Source organism: Pseudophryne corroboree, chromosome 2, assembly GCF_028390025.1.
Source record: "Pseudophryne corroboree isolate aPseCor3 chromosome 2, aPseCor3.hap2, whole genome shotgun sequence".
Lineage (NCBI taxonomy): Eukaryota > Metazoa > Chordata > Amphibia > Anura > Myobatrachidae > Pseudophryne > Pseudophryne corroboree.
Window position 1 is genome coordinate 774,287,637 of NC_086445.1, and position 23,377 is coordinate 774,311,013.

At 39.8% G+C, this 23,377-nt stretch overlaps 3 pseudogenes; 1 reads left to right on the top strand and 2 right to left on the bottom strand.

The window, feature by feature from the left end:
* Positions 1 to 1,110: 1,110 nt before the first annotated feature.
* On the bottom strand, positions 1,111 to 1,229 carry LOC135052535 (5S ribosomal RNA; annotated as a pseudogene).
* Positions 1,230 to 7,629: 6,400 nt separating this feature from the next.
* Positions 7,630 to 7,748, bottom strand: LOC135052226 (5S ribosomal RNA; annotated as a pseudogene).
* A 2,392-nt stretch (positions 7,749 to 10,140) lies between these two features.
* LOC135052276 (5S ribosomal RNA) lies at positions 10,141 to 10,259 on the top strand (annotated as a pseudogene).
* The last annotated feature ends 13,118 nt before the right edge of the window (positions 10,260 to 23,377 follow it).

Here is a 23,377-nt window from a genome sequence, read left to right on the forward strand (position 1 = left end):
GAGACTCTGGGCCTGATTCAGAACTGCTTGCAATGTTGATGCTTACATAGTTGAGTGATTTTTGTTACTGTGTGTGCACAAAATCCTTAAAAACACCTTTCTTACACAGAGGTGTTTTTGTGATCAAGATACATTATATCAGAAATGTTTAAAAGCAAAGTACTGGGTGTTCCTGGATGTTGATTAGGAGGTGGATAAACTTATGCAGGAAAAGGGGTTGGTTTCGCACTGTGTAAATGTAACAGACAGAATCCACAAACGGATTTGTGTCTTAAACCGACAATAAATGAAATATCTTGTGTTGAAACAGTGTATTTATTTGGCATCGGTGGTGCTCCCAGAGTCAGTAGAAAATACAGTATATTCAAAGAAGAAAAAAAGAAAGACTCATCGTTGGGGCACTCATTGCAATGAAAAATTTAATGGATACTAAAATTTTACTTTTAATAGTTTTATATAAAATAAATGTGGCAAAAGACAAACAGCAAACAAATGTTGATAAAAAGACAAAATTATGTCTGATAATTTATAGTTGCCTTGGTTAAAATATTATTATATTGTGAGATGCATGTCCTGTCTAATAATAATATATGCTTGGTAGGTTGCTGAATATCCTAAGGGTAACCTTCCTGTTTTACCTAAGGTTTGTTATCTCATATGACAAATAATAGAGTAAATATGAAAGAATATCAGAAAAATATCAGAAAAAATATGGTTTGTTGCCTTATTGGTTATTAGTCACTTTCCACGTTAGTGCCTCATAGATTTGTCACCATTAGGCATTTTATTCCACAATATGCTCAGTAAAAGAAAGGACTCATGTTGGTCCTTTTAGTTGTGAAATTGTCTACGTCTTGTACACTCTGTATTAGGGCTGTTCTCCCAAGAGGGACGAGAGGGAGATACGAGAGAAGAAAAGAAAGATTTGTGTGTTAAAACACTAAATTAATAAATCAAAAGGTTAATTACACTCACAGATGCTGTTTAAAGTGGAGAATAACCAAATATATTTATTTAGACCACTGGTGGCTGCAATTTCATAAAATTGTTACATTAGGATAGTTTAGGTAGATTGAAGGTGGATATCGTCCTTCTGATTTTCAGCCAATTTGTTTACTGCACCTGGTCTTCATTGGTGGTCTCCCATCCAATTACTGACCAGGCCTACCATTGATTTGCTTCAAAGATTGGATGAGATTGGGTGTATCCTATGGAGTATGGCAGTAATCTGCTGAATGAGAGAGTACTTTATCCACGGAAAAGAAAATGTGTTTCTGCTGTCCAAAGATTTATTGGACAATTATGCCTCCATAATGGAGATTTTAGCTATATCCTCTCTGGATGAGAGAGCACATGGAAGATGTTTGAAGAGTAAGACAAGATAAAAAATAGAAGCAAAGGCTGAGAGAATAAATAAGGTTTAAATAATATCACTTATAATTGTGGATTCTCTTAGATATATGGTTTATCATGGTCAATGTTTATAAGTTAATCAGACAAATTATGTATTCTGTCCACAATCTTGGCAGAGTACAATAGGTTTGTACATTGAAGGTGCCAGTTCGTACAGGTAAATCTCTAAAGTGCATGCAGTCAAACAATGCTGATCATACAAATAAAAAGCCCACCTACCAGACACTGACAGTTTTCCCTGACCAGCAGAGCACTTACTTCAATCTGTTAGCAATATAAACAAATACACAACAGAGCACAGGTCTATTTACCTAAATAGACTAACAGACAATTTCTAAAATATGGTTGGCAAAAGGAGATAAATTAGTTCAATCAGTATATAAAAGTAAATGGCATACAGCACAAAATGTATTTTACAGGTAAATCAGTATATTCAGAAGGCCTATATATTCAATTGGAGCCCAAGTGGGCACTTACTGAGCCAGGGTACCCCTGAGGTGGGTATGGGCTTGTGCAGTGCCAACTTACCCTCACCAAATGGACCATTACACCTGTTATAAGGCCAAGCATATATTATGATTAGACAGGACATGCATCGCACAATATAATAATATTTTCACCAAGACAACTATAAATTATCAGACATAATGTTATCTTTTTATCAACATTTGTTTGCTGTTTGTCTTTTGCCACACTTATTTTATATAATATTATTAAAAGTTAAATTTTAGTATCCATTCATTTTTTTTATTACAATGAGTGCCCCAACGAAGAGTCTTATTTTTCTTCTTTGAATATAGAGTTGAATAAACTCACAGAGATGGTCCATCTTCCATGGTCATTATGGAGGTGTCTCAGGCACATTGGGGAGAGTGGTTTCATATGTAGATGCAACCACTCACATAGGAGGCTGTACTCAAACAGAGAAACTATGGCCCTCATTCCGAGTTGATCGCACCAAGCAACTTTTTGCTGCTGGTGCGATCAACTAATCTCCGCCTATGGGGGAGTGTATTTTAGCATAGCAGGGCTGCGATCACTTGTGCAGCCCTGCTATGCTAAAAATGTTTCCTGCAAAACAAGACCAGGGTCAGACCTACTTACCCTGTGCAACGGATCCAGCAACGAAGGTCCTGGGATTGACGTTAGACATCCGCCCTCCAAACGTCTGGACATGCCTGCGCTCGGATCTCCACACCCGGAAAACGATGAGTAGACGCCCCGGAATGCCTCTCTGCTGTCAATCTTTTTGCGATCACGCTAGCCATCGCCGGGCGATGACGCGCATGCGTATTCCGGCCGCCATGCATGCGCTGTTCCTACCCGTTTGCACCACAGCGAAGAACTGCTACATGCGAATGGGTCAGAATGACCCCCTATGGCAGGTACAATATATGACTAGATATATTGTAGGCCACAAGGCAAAGTTTGTAAGGGGCCCTATGTACCACTTAATGGTGAAAAATGTAAATAACACATGTAAGAGGACAGGGAAGGTAGGCCTCTCTCAGCTGTGGGCCCTATAGCAGCTGCACTTCCTGCACCTACGGTAAATATACACTTGTATATAACACATGTAACAGTGACAGGGAAGGTGGACCCTCTCAGCTCTGGGCTCCATAGCAGCTGCACTTTCTGCACCTATAGTAGCTCTACCCCTGACAAACTGAATATCTCGGTTCTGAAACAAGAGAAAAATCCGCACAGATCATATAGGTCATATATTCATGTCAGTCAGTTACTTCCCATTGTTTATATTTGAAAACAATTCTCAGAGAAAATTCTTGGTATTAACCATTAATTTGGGGGTGCTCCCTGGAATAAATTCATCATATTAAAACGCAAAAAGAAAAAGTATTCCACATTGGGGCACTCATCTGTAACTTACTGTAATGAAAAATCTGAATCTAGGTATAGGACAACTTCCTATAAAACATAACCTTTATTGTAATTGGTTTAAAATACTAATAGTGGATAGCTGGCGAATATACTGGGAGTGTATACCATTTATACCTTCTGACTCAGCAATATTATCACGGCTTGTTTGTGCTGCCTCTTATCTATTACATACAGGAGAAGGGAGATTGAGGACAATTTACTAACTCCCAGTACTGTGGAAGGCTATTCTCCAATAAGATTAACCCCCTAACTGACGTGTGTGAATGCATGTCATATGAGAATATCCATCTAAGTGATTTTGTTCTGCACAAGTTAAGTGTTTAGATCACATTGCTGCAGTGTCCTAGTTGTCCACACAAACCTTACATGGTGAGAATATGTCCTGTTGGGAATATACTTAGAATTTTTTGAACAGTTGGGACCACACAAATAAAATCGCTATTTATTGAGATAGGGTCACTCTAACAATCCCTCGTTAATAGCAGTAATCACAAGTGTTTTAGAATGATACCTACTTAAGGTATTTATACATGAATTACTGATTTTGATCACTGTATTCTGTGATTAATAGTGGAATCCTCAATTTAATTATCCCAACAGCAAGCCATAATATCCCAAGGAGGGGAGCGCAGAATTTATGTATACAATCCTATAGGTCAATATTGACAATAAGCACATTGATATAGTTGTATGATTATTACAAGAAAGAATTATCTAGCTGACTGATTATATTAGAGACTAGTGTGTGTTCTGATTATATTTTTTATTTTTTCTTCTGCACTATTCACTATTTCACATATTCTTTTTGAATACTTCGCCAGCTATCCACTATTAGTATTTTAAACCAATTACAATAAAGGTTATGTTTTATAGGAAGTTGTCCTATACCTAGATTCAGATTTTTCATTACAGTAAGTTACAGATGAGTGCCCCAATGTGGAATACTTTTTCTTTTTGCGTTTTAATAAACTGAATATCTCACAAAGATGGATCTGGTGATGAAACAAACTATGCAATCTATGAGACATTAATTTAGTTCAATTAGCCATTAATTTAGTTAATTGTACAGTCCTGAGTAAAGAGGAAACTTGTGCGTTAGAAACTCTGAAGGGAGTGATCTTTTCTTGTTTTTACTATAGTCATGTCAATAATTTTTTACATAATTACATTTGAGTGGGTTCTTTCCATAAGCTAGTATATGATTCTAAATTGACATCAATGTTGCAATCAACTTGTCTTTAAGCATTTTTTAGTTCCGATTCCATCTGGTCCCATGGCTTTGCCAGATGGCAACAGGATCAGGAAAAAGTTTATTATACTGTTTTAAGGTTGAATCCGAGGTTGTATTTTGAGGATTTGGATTTAAACTCTTAAGCAATCTCTTTGATTTATTGCCTCACGCGTGGAGCCTATTTTTTGATAATTTATTGCATTTGATCTTTTTCCATGAAGAATATGAAATAAATGTCTTTGACCTGAAGGTAAGTGGCATTGTTTTCAGTAGTGATGTTGGTAAGCACAGTAAGTTTTAGTTAGTGTACTGCTGCGCTCTTTCAGTTTCAGATTTACATGCAGCCAAAATAGTGACTAATTATCTACTCCTTCAGAATTATCAACCACATAATTATGCTATGTACTGTATATATTAATGAAGAAATAAATCTTCTGAGAGGCTGAGATAAGCTGGAAATGTCCAAATTTTGGTGAAAATTTGAGGGGAGTCTAATTGAGAATCAACAATAGAGTATATAGTCAGAAATGATAATATATTTAATGGATGCATTCTCAATCCCAGACACGAGATGTTGAAGAGAACATAAATTAGTCTAAATTCAAAAAGATGTAATGTGGGTGAGAATACAGGGTAATCTCTCGGCTGGAGGCAAAAGGGTAGCCCTTTATCTACTAAATCAATTTATATGCAAAATGATGTAATGGTGTTAGATGTATCAGGTTGTCTGGTTTGTGTGACCTCTGATCTATCCTTGAAAGGATAACCAACCATATTGAAGTCCTAACAATGATCATGTTTTTGCCTCACCTTGGACCTTAGGGTGCTGCAAAAAAAATTGTTAGGCAATTTAGGAGTATACCATTCAAATTAAGCAAAGTTTATTTTGTCTGGCTATGGACACATGAAGTAATAGAAATATCACCTCTAGGATGTATATTTATTAAAGTTCAGGTTTACAAAAGTGGAGGTATTGCTCACAGCAACCAATCAGATTCTAGTTATTATCTTCCAGAAGGTGCTAGATAAATGATAAGTACAGTAGGGTCTGATTGGTTACTATAGGCAACAACTCCAATTTAGTAAATATACCCCTACTATAGGTCTATAAAATTCATATAAAAATAGTATGCTAGGTTCTTATTGAATAGAAAGGCAAATTCACATACGTGAATGATAAAGAAAACATAAATGTGGTCACCTATCCTTGCGTCTTCTAGTGTATTTTTTATCTTGAATGGTTAGTTAGTCTTCTGCAAAAAAATAGAGAGAGAAATATATGCATGACTCTTGCGGGTAGTGCACTTACTGTATATATAGAAATGTGGGATAGGGCCTCTTCTTGTCCCAATGAGCAAGGAATGGGGAGCCATTAGAGCATTGAAACCAGAGCAAATCAATAATAACAAAGTATGAAACTATAAATATGAAGCTAAAAGCAATATACTGTATTTGTGTGGACAGTACACGATTATGGAGAGGGTCCATATGTACAATAATAGCGCCATATCCATTGTACAGTAGGAAAGAGATGTAGTGAACAATAATTGCTAAAAGATTAGGTGTCTGGTCAGAGGTGGAGTGCTTTAGCTGCTTCAGGATCATCAAGGAAGAACCATTTTCCTTCCCCAATGACAGGATCTGATAGGATAAAGCAAGATACATTTGACCTTGTTTTCCAACAGAATGTTTTACAGAGGAGTGATATCCATGGGTGAATGAAAATGATCTCGGAGCTCATAGTAAATGGAAAATAAATTATAATATAACAGTTTTGCTAGGATGATGTCACCAGGAGAATAAAAAATCTTATATTTTGATGGGGACCCCAAGGAGAGCAATACTCCTTCCTGAGGTTAAAGCATCATGTCCTGGACAGTGACTGTGTGAAAGGATTGTCAGTCAAATTTTTCCCATGAGCAAGTACCAGGTAATACGCAGTGTCTCCTAGAGTGAGAGCTGCAAATGGGGCTGTAAGACAACAGCAGGACAGTAGGTTAACCACATGCAGTACACTTGATGACCCAGCACTTAACACTTGGAAATCTGCAGAGTAGGAACAGAGTGGGCCACCTAGAGTCCAGTGTAATGGAGCAGGTTTGACTGAGGTATCAACAGCAACAGGAAGACTCATGCAGAAGTGTCTGCCATTGAGTAATGCTGCACTAGATCTGGAGGTGCTCACACCAGCAGGCAGTGTAGTAATGGCAGCAACAACATCATGGTACAATGCAAGGCTCTGCACTTTGGTATTTGTACACATCCAAAGCAGCACAATATATCTCAATAGATAGCAAGCAGCTTCCAGGTGGCAGTGTTGGTAAAAATTATAACAAATGGTATGTCTAGAGAAAGATGGTCGCAGAATCTGAGATGCATATCAGAGCCTTACTGTAATGATACTGGACTTATTACCTGGAGTCCAATGGCCAGAGTATATATGCAAGTGGTTATTCAGACATAGCCGGGTTAATACAGAAGGTAGGTAGTCAAACATACTAAAAAAGTGTAAAATCTGCACAGGATATAATGTATGTAATATCTGTATAATATTGTATAATATTTATTAAACCAACATCACGCTTACTGTTTTTCTAAAAATAAATTCAGCAATAGGTTGGTGGTGGTCCCGGAGAATAGTTCTGTAAACTATAAAAAGGTATGGTCTTTTGTGAGCGCAAAAGACAGAAGCAGCTATATATCTTTTCCAGGGCACACTTATGAAAAAAAAAATGAACAAATGAAATGATGAAAAAATGAGAATATGAGTATATTAATACTTAACTTTTATTGAGATATACTTAAAAGAAGAGGGAGAGAGCAATTGTTGGTAAATACTCATTCAATGCAAAAATGCTTAAATTTTCTGGCGAAAAGAATTAGGTGGGCAAAAATATGTTTATTCCCTTGGTGGTCAGAAAAAATTTTTCTTTAATTTATCTAGAATGAAAGATATCTGTGGGAATAAAATGGCTCCATAAGGTTCAGCTATGCCGTGTCGGAGTATCACAAATAGGTGTAAGTGGAAATCAGATACCTAGATCTGCACAGCAAGCTGGAAGGACCCAAATGATGTGAGAGTAAAATACCTACGGTACCTAGTATTCCCTGGTGGTCTCCCAACCGGGTACTGACCAGGCCCTACAGTGTATGGCTTCCAAGATCGGACAAGATTGGGCACACTCAGTGCAGTTTGACCGTAGGTGGGTAAATCTCCAGCATGTGCTGTCAATTCCAGTGCGCAGATACTTGTATAGTCCACTTAAATAAAATAATCATGAATGCCTGAATTGTTTTGGTACACTTTTCAACATGTATGCACAGGAGGGGTTTTAATGAAAACAGGAGCCAAGTCTGTGTTTCATGACACTTCTGCCGTTCAATCATCTGTTACAACATTGAATGACTGAATGAGAGAGTGGTCATAAACGGATAATGGCTCAGAAATAAAGATTAGTGGGGTACTTCTGCTGTCCCTAAAGGGGTAGCATCCTGTTACCATGAGCACTGCAAGATGCCACTAATAATTGAGGGATGAGAGAGTACCCTGAAAATTTAGAAAGAAGAAAAGATTAGATAGTAGAGGGAAGGTAATATTCCCTAAGGATTGTGCACACTGTTTCCCAGATGTAATAAAAAAGGGGTGAGAAAATTGCACAGTATTCTTCAATACAATGCAAAAAGGATGAAATAATAAAATTCAATCTGTTATAATTTGTTTACTGTATATAACTGTAGTTACGAAGAATTTGACATAAATAAAAATGGTGGATAGAGCATTAAGCCCCCCTATATAATTTTTAGTTTGTACTGATTATTGTACTGCGGAAAAAAGGGGGGGAGGGCCAGGCAATACTATAAGTGAAATATATAAACATAGCAGTCTGACCGGAATTAATCCCCTGACCTGGATACATATGATTCAGTGAACTGTAAGGAGCACTATGTAGTTCAATAAGAGAGTATATGATGTTATGAAAAGGATTAGTGTTTGTTCCCAAACAGAAAAGTCTTATAGATAAATCAATTTTGGGTGACAACAATATTCTCAAACATATAGTGAGTGTTTATTTTACTGGGTTTCACAGCATAGAAATCCTGAAAATATATCAAATATCACTGACATATGAATGATGTTCATTTTAATGGATATCATAAAAGAAAAGCCTTATATTTGGATACAGCAAGTATTCCCAGCTATTATTGCTGATTCACCATTGGAAATTGGTGAGATAAGTAGCACCTCCCACTGTGTCCCTGGAATTTATGGACAGAGTGGAGGAACTATTGAGCTGTGACCTGTGCGGGAATCCCCCCTGGTAGGTAATAGAAAAAAAGACCTTACTGAATGTGCGGTCCAGAACTTTGTCCCTCCATACATTGGTGGGCAGTGTGGATTCTGAGGGGTCCTGTAGCAGTGAAAAGGGTTTTCTAGCCAGGAACAGGGGATGCTGAGCCTGAAGCCAGGAGCCGATGTCCGCGGTCCAAGCGACCAGAAGTTCGGACAACGGGACCGGAAGTGACGCGCGTTTCGCTCTGGGAGCTTGATCACCTCATCGCCTGATCAAAATAATGTTATCCCAATCCTATTTCTGCCACTAGTTGCCTGCTATTGTGTTTTATTTTCCATTGCTCGCTACAACCCCACCATGTGTTTTTCCTGCAATGTTTACCTCCACTGATTGCACACCTTTCCATTGTGCCCTACATGCAGGGTACATCATACTACTACATAAGCATCAGTTTTCCCATATATGAACTTGGCCCTTGTATGGCTCACCTCCCACAGTGTAACCTTCAAAGTGCGCCCAACATGGCTGCCCCAGATGGTACACTTGTGGATGGGATGAAAAATACATAGGCCTGATGGTTTTGATCGAACTCTACTCTGAACTGTAGGACTCTGAAATCACCCCCATTTTGTGTCATCTCTTCTAGGGGTGGACTATTCCACCCTGGGTAATCCTACGCTGGGTGCCCAAGATGGCTGCCGCACCTGGTACCTTGTGAGGGTGGAATACACAACCCTTGGAAGTTATTACCCAAAATGCCTACACCAATCCTGCATTATGCTTTCTGTGTGCTTAAGGTTTTCTTTTATGTCTGTGTGGCTTATCTATTGTTGTATTACTCAAATCCTCTGTTTCATGTGCATTGTTTTTGATATCTGTAAAGCGCCTTGAGTCCTGTTGGAGAAAGAGCGCTATATAAATAAAATTATTATTATTATTATTATTATTTCTACATTTTCAGGGTACACTCTCTTCCCTCGATTATTAGTGGCATCTTGCAATGCTCATGGTAACAGGATGCTACCCCTTTAAGGACAGCAGAAGTACCCCACTAATCTTTATTTCTGAGTCATTATACATTTATTACCACTCTCTCATTCAGTCATTCGATGTTGTAACAGATGATTGAACAGCAGAAGTGTCATGAAACACAGACTTGGCTCTTGTTTTCATTAAAAAACCCCTCCTGTGCATACATGTTGAAAAGTGTACCAAAACAATTCAGGCATTCATGATTCATTTATTTAAGTGGACTATACAAGTATCTGCCCACTGGAATTGACAGCACATGCTGGAGATTTACCCACCTACGGTCAAACTGCAATGAGTGTGCCCAATCTCGTCCGATCTTGGAAGCCGTACACTGTAGGGCCTGGTCAGTACCCGGTTGGGAGACCACCAGGGAATACTAGGTACCGTAGGTATTTTACTCTCACATCATTTGGGTCCTTCCAGCTTGCTGTGCAGATCTAGGTATCTGATTTCCACTTACACCTATTTGTGATACTCCGACACGGCATAGCTGAACCTTATGGAGCCATTTTATTCCCACAAATATCTTTCAATCTAGATAAATGAAAGAAAATTTTTTTTCTGACCACCAAGGGAATAAACATATTTTCGCCCACCTAATTCTTTTCGGCAGAAAATTTAAGCATTTTTGCATTGAATGAGTATTTACCAACAATTGCTCTCTCCCTCTTCTTTTAAGTATATCTCAATAAAAGTTAAGTATTAATATACTCATATTCTCATTTTTAAATCATTTCATTCGTTAATATTTTTTTTTTCATAAGTGTGCCCAGGAAAAGATATATAGCTGCTTTTGTCCTTTGCTCTCACAAAAGACCATACCTTTTTATAGGTAGTCAAACATAGCCAGGTTGGTACACAAGTTAGGTTCATCAGACGTTCAAAGTACCAGCAGACTAGCAGCAAAGCTGAGCAGGGCAGAAAACCCAAGCAGTTTCATAACAAGAGCTGCCTTTTGTAGGCCCAAACAGGAAAAAAGATCCAAGATGGATTCTCTTCATGAAATATTTTCCATGTTGGACAAGAATAAAGTAAAGTGAAAGTTCTTAAAACACAATGACCTCTGGTAGTAGACATCTCTATTTGAATGTATGTGAATTCATTGCTACTATGCTACCAGGCTCAGACTGACACACATGCTGCGTACAAATCACATCTTATATTTGAATGTATGTGAATTCATTGCTACTATGCTACCAGGCTCAGACTGACACACATGCTGCGTACAAACCACATCTTATATTTGAATGTATGTGAATTCATTGCTACTATGCTACCAGGCTCAGACTGGCACACATGCTGCGTACAAACCACATCTTATATTTGAATGTATGTGAATTCATTGCTACTATGCTACCAGGCTCAGACTGACACACATGCTGCGTACAAACCACATCTTATATTTGAATGTATGTGATGTTTTTCTTGTAATTTCCTATGTATGTGATTGAATTTATTGTGAATAGCTAGAGTAGTTTTAGTCTGTTGAGCCACCCTGTGCAATTTGTTCGATGATCAATTAGCATTTCAATCAGGTGACCAAATGTTCAGAGGTAGGCCTGTTCCTAATCAGAGACAGTATTTCCTTAGAGACAGTTAAGGGGTCAGCTTGCTGGGGGTAGCTTGCTGGAATTTATTAAGTGTGGAATTAATAAGTGTGTTATCCGAACAGTTAAAAAAAACAGTTGAACAAACATTGAAAAACATCAAGAAAAGGTAACTTACTTTAACAACTTACTCTACCTCCACTTAACCCATAATACACAAACAACCTCAGCATGCTCATCACACTACTGTGTCTAATTTCAATTCATGGAATTCTCACCAAATTTAACACATTCTACACTCACACTGAAACTCACCCCTCTGTACACATTACAGCTTCTATTCTCCACTCCCCTCTTCTAAACACTCATGAGATTTATACTTTCCTCTCTGCAAGTACTTTGACAACCGCAATTGGCCACCAGTACAAACACTCGCAAACATCCACCAAGATTTATCTCACTCTTCTGCTTTTATTAGCTGGTGACATATCACCAAATCCAGGCCCCAGCCACCTTTCCCTCTCACACTCTGCTGTCTCAAAACAACATAGAAATCCATCTAACCTCATAAATATCACGTGTCTCCCATCCCCCTCCAAATCACTAAAATGTGCCTTATTGAATGCACGCTCTGTTTGTAACAAATTAACATCCATCCATGACCTCTTCATATCTCACAACTTTAATCTGCTGGCTATAACAGAAACATGGCTCACACAATCAGACACTGCCTCCCCTGCAGCACTGTCACATGGTGGTTTCCACTTCTCACACACACCTAGGCCTAATAATAGTAAAGGTGGTGGGGTCGGAATCTTACTGTCACAGTTTTTCACATACACTGTTCTACCTCAGGTTCCATCACTCGCATTCACCTCATTTGAAGTTCACTCTATCAGGATTTTCACCCCCTTCTCTCTGCGTGTTGCAGCTATCTATCGCCCTCCTGGGCAACCTAAACAACAATTTCTAGAAGATTTCTCTGCCTGGCTCCCACACTTCTTATCCTCTGACATCTCCACCATCATTATGGGTGATTTCAATATAGCTCTTGACAGTCCACAATCTGTTCATGCATCCAAACTCCTCTCTCTAACCTCCTCTCTTGGCCTAACCCAATGGTCCGACTCCTCTACTCACCATGAGGGCCACTGCCTTGATCTTGTGTTCACCAGGCTCTGCTCAGTTTCCGAATTCACTAACACTCCTTTCCCTCTCTCTGATCACAACCCGATCACCTTCACAATCTCTTCTATTACTTTAAATTCTAGGACACTAAAACCAAGCAAGCCTCCTCTAACCCGCAGAAATACTAACAATATACATTTTCAACAACTTTCCACTTCTCTGCAACAACTGCTCTCACCAATCTCTACATTTACTACACCTGACACTGCTGTATCACACCTGCACCAGACCCTAGAGAGTGCCCTTGATGAAGTGGCTCCAGCTACCCATCACACTCCACGTAGGCTTAGATGCCAACCATGGCACTCTAAATCAACAAGACACCTACAAAAACTGTCACGTAAAGTAGAACGTCAGTGGCGGAAATCTCAGAATCCAAGTGACTTTCTCACATATAAGACTACCTACCACTCCTATCGTCAGGCCCTGGACACTGCCAAACAAACATATTTCCAATCTCTCATCTCTTATCATGCCAACAACCCCAAGCGACTTTTTAATACATTTAAATCACTTCTTTACCCTCCCTCACCTCCCCCACTAGCTACTATCCGTGCACAAGAACTTGCTTCCTACTTCAAAGATAAGATTGATAAAATCCGAGATGAAATGGTATGCTCTAACTCAGCCAGTGACCTGCTCAATCCCCTACCTGAACCCTCTGGAACTTTCTCTTCATTTGATCCCACAAGTGAAGATGAAGTATCAACACTCTTTTCATCCTCCTACTCCACTACCTCTCCTCTTGATCCTATACCCTCACAGGTCAGTAAAACTTTGTCTCCTGTGCTTATCCCAACCTTAACTAAAATCTGTAATCTCTCTCTCTCTACTGGTATCTTTCCCTCTCTGTTTAAACATGCAGTCATTACTCCCATTCTAAAAAAACACAACTCTGACCCAAACACACTCTCTAACTACCGTCCCATTTCTCAGCTACCCAGTCCCTCCAAGCTACTTGAGAGGCTTGCCTACACTCGCCTTACACACTTTCTTAACTCGCACAACTTATTGGATCCACTTCAGTCAGGCTTTCGTGCTCAACACTCCACAGAGACGGCACTGACCAAAGTAGTGAATGATCTAGTCACTGCTAGATCAAAAGGCCATTACACACTACTTATTCTTCTAGATCTCTCTGCTGCTTTTGACACTGTTGACCACTCTCTTCTCATACAAACACTACAATCCCTAGGTCTTCAGGACACAGCCCTTTCTTGGTTCTCATCCTACCTATCTAATCGCTCTTTCAGTGTTCACTTCTCTGATTCTACCTCCTCTTCTCTACCTCTATCAGTTGGTGTACCGCAAGGCTCAGTCTTAGGTCCTCTGCTTTTCTCAATCTATACCTCCTCTCTTGGTAAACTAATCAGCTCCTTTGGATTTCAGTATCATTTGTATGCTGATGATACTCAAATCTACCTATCCTCCCCAGATTTGTCACCACCAGTATTGGCTCGTGTCACTGGATGCCTGTCTGCCATTTCATCCTGGATGTCATCTCGCCACCTCAAACTCAACATTTCCAAAACCGAATTAATTATTTTCCCACCAGCTAAGAGTAGTTACCAACCTGATATCTCTATAACTGTTGACAATGCAACTATCCACCCCACCCCACAAGCTCGTTGCCTAGGTGTCACCCTTGACTCTGAACTGTCCTTTGTTCCACACATTCAATCTGTCTCTAAATCATGTTACATGCACCTTAAAAACATATCCAAAATACGCCCTTATCTTACACAAGACACTGCAAAAACTCTAATCCATGCACTCATCATCTCCCGCATTGATTATTGTAATAGTCTCCTTACTGGTCTTCCCAAACATAGGCTATCACCACTTCAATCCATTTTAAATGCAGCTGCGAGGCTAATCTTCCTCGCCAGACGTTCTTCATCTGCTGATCTGCTCTGTCAGTCCCTCCATTGGTTACCGGTATTCTACCGTGTCAAATATAAAATACTTTTACTTACATACAAGGCTATTAACCAAACTGCACCATCATACATCTCCTCACTCATCTCAAAATATCTCCCTACCAGACCTCTCCGCTCTGCACAAGATCTGCGTCTCTCATCCACATGTATTACCTGTTCCCACTCAAAATTACAGGACTTTACCCGGGCTTCACCCACTCTGTGGAATGCACTCCAATGCACAATAAGACTCTCCTCTAGTCTCCAAACCTTTAAACGTTCTCTGAAAACTCATCTCTTCAGACAAGCCTACCAAATTCCAGACCCACCCACATAACCTTCACAGCTTCCCTATCAAGTTACATCCCCTCTGTACAGTCCACATAAACTCACATTTTGTCTTCCAACATTGCTGGGTGATCATATCATATACAACCCATTAAGAACCTAGCAACCTGGGAACCATTATGTAACAGGTAGCATCTATCCTTGTGTATCAATGCCTATTTCCCTATAGATTGTAAGCTTGCGAGCAGGGCCTTCCTATCTCTGTCTGTCTGTCTTTGCCCAGTTTTGTTCTATAATTGTTGTTCTAATTGTAAAGCGCAACGGAATATGCTGCGCTATATAAGAAACTGCTAATAAATAATAATAAAAATAAATCTCTAACACTAACAAATAAGTATTCACCATTTTTGTCCCAGAAACCACTGCCCTCCTTGTTGTTTTGTTCAGAGCCATAACTAGACTTTTTGGAGCCCTGTGCCAGAGAGAGAATTGGCTCCCCCCTTCGCCCCCATTTTTCCAATAGAGTTATATGGCGCATTCCTTGTGGGGATATATATAATACACACTTTGCAGGAAAATGGATTTGGACACAAATCCTCTTTATACCACGTTCATACACTTAACATAAGAGCTTGTTGTTATTCAGTTACAATACCCTTTATTAAATATCACATTTCAATATACTGCCATACCCAGGATTCAAACCTATAACCTGTTGATTTCTAATCAAACACCCTACTCATTGAGCTATTTGATCCTACATAAAAACTATGAACATTATATGAAGCTACTGGTACTTTGTAAAAAAAATAATCAGCATTGTAATTGAGCAGATCTATGTAGTGTGCAACCACGTATCCAATCTCTTTCAGGCACACACTATATAAATCTGCTCAGCCGCAATGCTGATAATTTTTTTCACAAAGTACAAGGTAAGATTCAAAGAGAATTCTCTACCTTAGAATTCTCTACCTGCAAGGGCAGATAGCTCAATTAATAGATTGTCTGATTACAAAGCCACCGGCAATGGGATCAAATCCCAGGTATGTCAGTATCTTGAAATGCAATAAAGGACAGTGTGACTAAATAACAAAGAAATCTCAAGTTGCATTTATGAATGTTGCACAGGTATTAGTGACGGAAGGGGTCAGGGTAGGAGACAGCGGTAGTCAGGAGATGCTATGCTTCAAAAAGAGGGGAAGCTGCAAGTGAAAGTAATTAAAACAGATAATTAACAAGTGCCGCCAACAGCGCCCCCTACCCTGCAGCGCTATGTGCTGTGCCCCCTCCGCACACACCTAGTTACGGCCCTGGTTTTGTTTGAACAATGATGCTATGCAGTCAGGACATCGACCTATATTTGATGGATTTCTACATTTAATAAACATAATAATAAAATAATGGGACAAAAATGGCCTAAAATTATTGTGTTTTTAGATTAAATGGTAACTGGAAAAATGTTTAGCATTACAATTGCTATATTATTTAGTTTATTATGTGATTTGAAGTTTTATGGTATTACCAATTATCACCTAGTTGAAACTGGTATCCGGTCTCCAGGTCGACAGCACTTAGCTCGACACTCATCAGGTCGACCACTATTGGTCGACGTGCATTATGTTGACATTGTCATTAGGTCGACGTGGTCACTAGGTCGACATGGCAAAGGTCGACACATGAAAAGGTCAACATTAGTTTTTCACTTTTTTTCATTTTTTGAACTTTTTCATACTTTTCGATCCATGTGGACTACGATTGGGAATCGTAACCTGTGTCAAGTGCAGCAGTAGTGGAGTGAGGCACCTTGCCCGAATCATGGCAAGTGAAGCGTGCCATGCCAGGGTCACTGCACTAAGGTGGTCATTCCGAGTTGTTTGCTTGCTGCTATTTTTAGCAGAATTGCTAATAGGCTAAAATCCGGCAGTTCTGCGCATGCGTATGCATCACAGGGCGCACGCGCTAAGCAATTTTACACAAAACTATGCTATGTTACTCATGGGTGAACAAAGCTTTTCAGTCGCTCTGTTGATCGGAGAATGATTGACAGGAAGTGGGTGTTTCTGGGTGGTAACTGAGCGTTTTCCAGGAGTGTGCTAAAAAACGCAGGCGTGCCAGCAGAAAACGCAGGAGTGGCTGGAGAAACGGGGGAGTGGCTGGCCGAACGCAGGGCGTGTTTGTGACGTCAAACCAGGAATTAAATGGACTGAGGTGATCGCAATCTAGGAGTAGGTCTGGAGCTACTCAAAAACTGCAAGGAAATACTTAATAGCAGAATTGCTAATCTTTCGTTAGCAATTCTACTATGCTAAGATACACTCCCAGAGGGCGGCGGCTTTACGTTTGCAGTACTGCTAAAAGTAGCTAGCGAGCGAACAACTCGGAATGACCACCTATTTGGGGTTCTTGGTCACTTTATGAAGAAAACGACACCCCAAAAATATAAAAAACTCATGGCGACCTTTTCCATGTTGACCTTTTCCATGTCTACCTAATGACCGTGTCGCCTATTTCAGATGTTAACCTAGTCACTGTCGACCGATAGTAGTCGACCTAATGACTGTCAACCTAGTTACTGTCGACCCTATGATCCACACCCGTTGTAACTGGAGCCTGACAGACAAGCTAAAAGAATTGAATATCAACTATGTTCTATAGAAAGCCTCTGTTTCTAAAACATACAAAAAAGTAACCATTCATCAAAGTCACTATTTAAATATGTATATTTTAAACAATGATTATGCAGACACTTGAAAGCAGTTTAGCCAAAACATGGCAACAGCTCTAGCAAATCATTGGTCTTGAGAAATACTGTAGAGATATTACTTGGATTGTAACACTGGGAAAACATAAAAAGATATTTTTAAGAGCCAGCATGAAGCTTAATGTCACTTTGGGTACTTATAAAGCTATTTTCTGTTGAATTGCAAATTGAGAACAATGACAATTAAGAATAATTTCTCTTTTATGAAAACTATTTAAAGTAAGCGGCATGCCACATAAGACCAAAGTGGAAAGCTATTTTAGAACTTTAATAACATAATTGTTTGCAACCACAACTTTACTGAAATGATGTTGACTGCTAATGAAATCAAAGATACTGTAGTAGCTTGCTCTTGTTAGTTACATCATGCACAGTGCATTGTTCATTCATTTGCTAAATGTTTAAACATTTCCAATCTACACTGGCTGATTATTAGAATGTTAAGTTCAATAAAATAGCAATAGAGTTTACCATAACCAAGGGAACCTAGGTATGGTGGAGGACTGGGCAGAGACAGTTTGGCTACAAACCTTATTAGAACATTATCAGCTCCAAACCTTTCTGACACAAAAGCTACTCTGGGCATTGTGCTTCCCATCTTAGAGAACACTGACAGTATTTAGTATTCACTGGTTTCCAGTGCACAAGAGGACCTTCCAGATAGAGTGTGTGCCACTGTTTTTAAAATTCATAGTGGACCTCCTGTCAAAAAGTATATTCAGCTGCTCTGCCAAGTCCCATTGTGTTCTGCTGCCCATTCTGCTGTTGAATCTCTCTCCCTTTCTATTCTATTGAAAATAAGATAATATCTTATGCAGCATCAAGCACAAGATTACATTCTGCAAAATTAGAGTTAACACTAGCACAACATCAGGCAAAGAAAGACATTTAACCTTTTCTTCTGGGATGAATAGCTGTTTATTAGCCACATGTGTCCAATATGGTGATTTAAAGTTGTTATCTCCAGACTGAATGCCAATGAATGCTGATATGTCTAGAATCAAGCTGCTACAGATAGTGTCATAGACTCCTTTTAGTATTGTTCCACAAATCACCTATATTGGTCCTGGGGTATCTGGCACTACACAGTATATGTTCTATCACTGAGGTTTATTGAAATGCACAGTGATGTTAGTTTATTAAAAATGTCCTGCCTATGAATGTTCTGTTCATTAGGCTTAAGCCATTTCAGTCTCAATTTCTAATTTGTAATAGGATTGCTTGTATAGCCTCAGAATTAGTCTCCTAGAGAATGTATGAATTGGCTTGTGAGGCAATACCCCTATACTGTAGCTCATGGGCTTATTCTAGATAGACAGAGTGGCAACAATGTCCTATAATCCCCATAAATATATAAACAAAAAGTTGCCGGCCCTAACCAGTTTGCTACCCTAGGCAACATTTTTGCTCGTGCCCCGTAGTAACGGCACTAGTTCCGCCTATGACCCAGCAGCCATCGCACAGCACCCATCACCCAGAAGCACAGAGCACACCAGCAGCAATCCTCATCTACAGAGCATTAACTAGACATTGTGGTGCTCTCTGCCAGCAAGAGCATTGGCACCCCCATGTGTGATATAGGGACAATGCGTACCACAAAAAAGGAGAGAAGTCTTGCTGGTAAGGAGCATGCCCACACAATAGTAACCCCAATTCAAATTACACCAAACAGTAGTGCGACCTTATTTACATCACACGAAAGTGTCTCTTATTCATGTTACATCACACAGAAGTGTTGTTATTCACATTATACCACACCATGTTGCTCCTTAAACACATTACACCATACAGCAGTGCCTTTTATACATGTTACGCCACACAGTTGTGACTGTCAGCATTGTGACTATCAGGATGCTGACTACATGCTGTACAAAACATACATGCTATAAGAGAGAACCTGTCATTCACTTTCTCAGTTATACATTTATTCTAGATACACAAAATATTTGCACTATTTAACACCTGCTAATAAACATTCAGGTCATTTAAAGTCAAGTGTTAAAAATGTGCATCAAACTGGCAACATTGTACAAATATAAAATATACATACTATATACTGCACATACATGGTATATCTTTATTCAAGTTACTATAACATGCTTGGTGCAGAGCTTAGTGGTGGAAGTCAATGGGTTTCGCACTCTCAAAGAGCTTTATCGTCCAGGTCCCCAGGTCAAATGCAGAATTCCTAGGGGGGATTACCTTCCATGTGCGCACATGTGTGTGTATTCAGTACATATATATTTTATATATATATATATATATATATATATATATATATACACACACTGCTCAAAAAAATAAAGGGAACACTAAAACAACACATCCTAGATCTGAATGAATGAAATATTCTTATTAAATACTTTGTTCTTTACATAGTTGAATGTGCTGACAACAAAATCACACAAAAATTATCAATGGAAATCAAATTTATTAACCCATGGAGGTCTGGATTTGGAGTCACACTCAAAATTAAAGTGGAAAACACACTACAGGCTGATCCAACTTTGATGTAATGTCCTTAAAACAAATCAAAATGAGGCTCAGTAGTGTGTGTGGCCTCCACATGCCTGTATGACCTCCCTACAACGCCTGGGCATGCTCCTGATGAGGTGGCGGATTGTCTCCTGAGGGATCTCCTCCCAGACCTGGACTAAAGCATCCACCAACTCCTGGACAGTCTGTGGTGCAACGTGGCGTTGGTGGATGGAGCGAGACATGATGTCCCAGATGTGCTAAATTGGATTCAGGTCTGGGGAACGGGCGGGCCAGTCCATAGCATCAATGCCTTCGTCTTGCAGGAACTGCTGACACACTCCAGCCATATGAGGTCTAGCATTGTCTTGCATTAGGAGGAACACAGGGCCAACCGCACCAGCATATGGTCTCACAAGGGGTCTGAGGATCTCATCTCGGTACCTAATGGCAGTCAGGCTACCTCTAGCGAGCATATGGAGGGCTGTGCAGTCCCCCAAAGAAATGCCACCCCACACCATTACTGAGCCACTGCCTAACCGGTCATGCTGGAGGATGTTGCAGGCAGCAGAACGTTCTCTAGACTCTGTCACTTCTGTCACATGTGCTCAGTGAGAACCTGCTTTTATCTGTGAAAAGCACAGGGCGCCAGTGGCGAATTTGCCAATCTTGGTGTTCTCTGGCAATGCCAAACGTCCTGCACGGTGTTGGGCTGTAAGCACAACCCCCACCTGTGGACGTCGGGCCCTCATACCACCCTCATGGAGTCTGTTTCTGATCATTTGAGTAGACACATGCACATTTGTGGCTTGCTGGAGGTCATTTTGCAGGGCTCTGGCAGTGCTCCTCCTGTTCCTCCTTGCACAAAGGTGGAGGTAGCGGTCCTGCTGCTGGGTTGTTGCCCTCCTATGGCCTCCTCCACGTCTCCTGATGTACTGGCCTGTCTCCTGGTAGCGCCTCCATGCTCTGGACACTACGCTGACAGACACAGCAAACCTTCTTGCCACAGCTCACATTGATGTGCCATCCTGGATGAGCTGCAATACCTGAGACCTGAGCCACTTTTGTAGGTTGTAGACGCCATCTCATGTTACCACTAGAGTGAAAGCACCGCCAGCTTTCAAAAGTGACCAAAACATTAGCCAGAAAGCATAGGAGCTGAGAGGTGGTCTGTGGTCACCACCTGCAGAATAACTCCTTTTTGAGGGTGTCTTGCTAATTGCCTATAATTTCTACCTGTTGTCTATTCCATTTGCACAACAGCATGTGAAATTGATTGTCAACCAGTGTTGCTTCCTAAGTGGACACTTTGATTTCACAGAAGTGTGATTGACTTGGAGTTACATTGTGTTGTTTAAGTGTTCCCTTTATTTTTTGAGCAGTATATATACACACAAACACTCACACACCCATGGTACATAGAACACATACACAGAAATGCACACATGAAAACACATACAGATATATATATATATATATATATATATATACACACACACACACACACACATATACACATAGAACACACACATACTTATACACATACATAGAACACATACACATACTGTACATATAAAAAACAGACATACTGTAGATTCATAGGCGCGTTCAGCTTATTTTATTAAGGTGTGCACCACCAAAGGGACATGTCTAGCACTATTTTACATTCTCTCAGTAAAATTACATGGCTTAATCTAATTTCTCCCTAGTTCCTAATAATACATGTAGATATGATACAACCCAGAGAAATAAAAATTAATAAAATAAAGCATAATTGCGAGAACACTGGTTAGAACTGACTGTCCACTATGGCAAAACCCTGAGACCTAGCTTCCACTGCGCCCTATCGTTGCTTACACTACCACAACCTATCCCTGACCCAGTGGCAGAACTAAAGAGTGGTTGGCCTAGCTTCATATGCATTCCCCCCACCAAACACACACAACAGCCTTGCACCCCCAGCACCTACACCGTGATTTTAAGTGGGCCACTATGAAAAGTATGTGAGATTTAGGGAGGTGAACATTTGAGTTATTCACATTATGCCACACAGTATGAGCCGAAATTCACATTATGCCACACAGTATGAGCCAAATTCATATTACGCCACACAGTATGAGCCAAAATTCACATTACGCCACATGTTATAAGCCAAAATTCAGGTTACCCAACACAGTATGAGCCAAAATTCACATTATGCCACACAGTATGGTAGAAAATTCACATTATGCCATACAGTATGAGGCAAAATTCACAATATGCCACCCAGTATGATACAAAATTCAGATTGTGCCACACAGTATGAGCCGAAATTCACATTATGCCACACAGTATGAGCCAAATTCATATTACGCCACACAGTATGAGCCAAAATCCACATTATTCCACACAGTATGAGCCAAAATTCACATTATGCCACACAGTATGAGACAAAATTCACAATAAGTCACACGGTATGAGGCGAAATTCACATTATGTCACAAGGTATGAGCAAAAAATTCACAATATGCCACATGGTAAAAGCCAAAATTCACAATATGCCAAAAGTATGAGCCGAAATTCACAATGTGCCACATGGTATGAGCCAAAACTCACATTATGTCACACGGTATAAGCTGAAATTCACAATATGCAACATGGTATGAGCCAAAATTCACATTATTCCACACAGTATGAGCTGAAATTCACATTATTCCACACAGTATGAGCCGAAATTCACATTATGTCACAAAGTATGAGCTGAAATTCACAATATACCACATGGTATGAGCCAAAATTCACAATATGCCACATGTAGTGGGAGACCGAGAGTGATACTGGGGTAACACAGTAAGTGACAGGCAGATGGTAACACTGGGGAAGTGTAGTGGGTGAAAAGCAGAGAGGGTGACACTGGGTTGAGGAAGTATGAAAAAACCCACATTATGTCATATGGTATAAGCCGAAATTCATAATATGCAACATGCTATGAGCCAAAATTCACATTCTGCCACAGAGTATGAGCTAAATTCACATTACGCCACACGGTATGAGCCAAGTTCACATTATGCCACACAGTATGAAACAAAATTCACATTATTACACACAGTATGAGCCGAAATTCACATTATGCCACACAGTATGAGCTAAAATTCACAATATACAACATGGTATGAGACGAAATTCACATTATTCCACACAGTATGAGCCGAAATTCACATTATGTCAAAAGGTATGAGCCAAAATTCCCAATATGCCACATGGTTTGACCAAAATTCACAATATGCCACAGGTATGAGCCGAAATTCACAATGTGCCACATGGTATGAGCCAAAACTCACATTATGTCACAT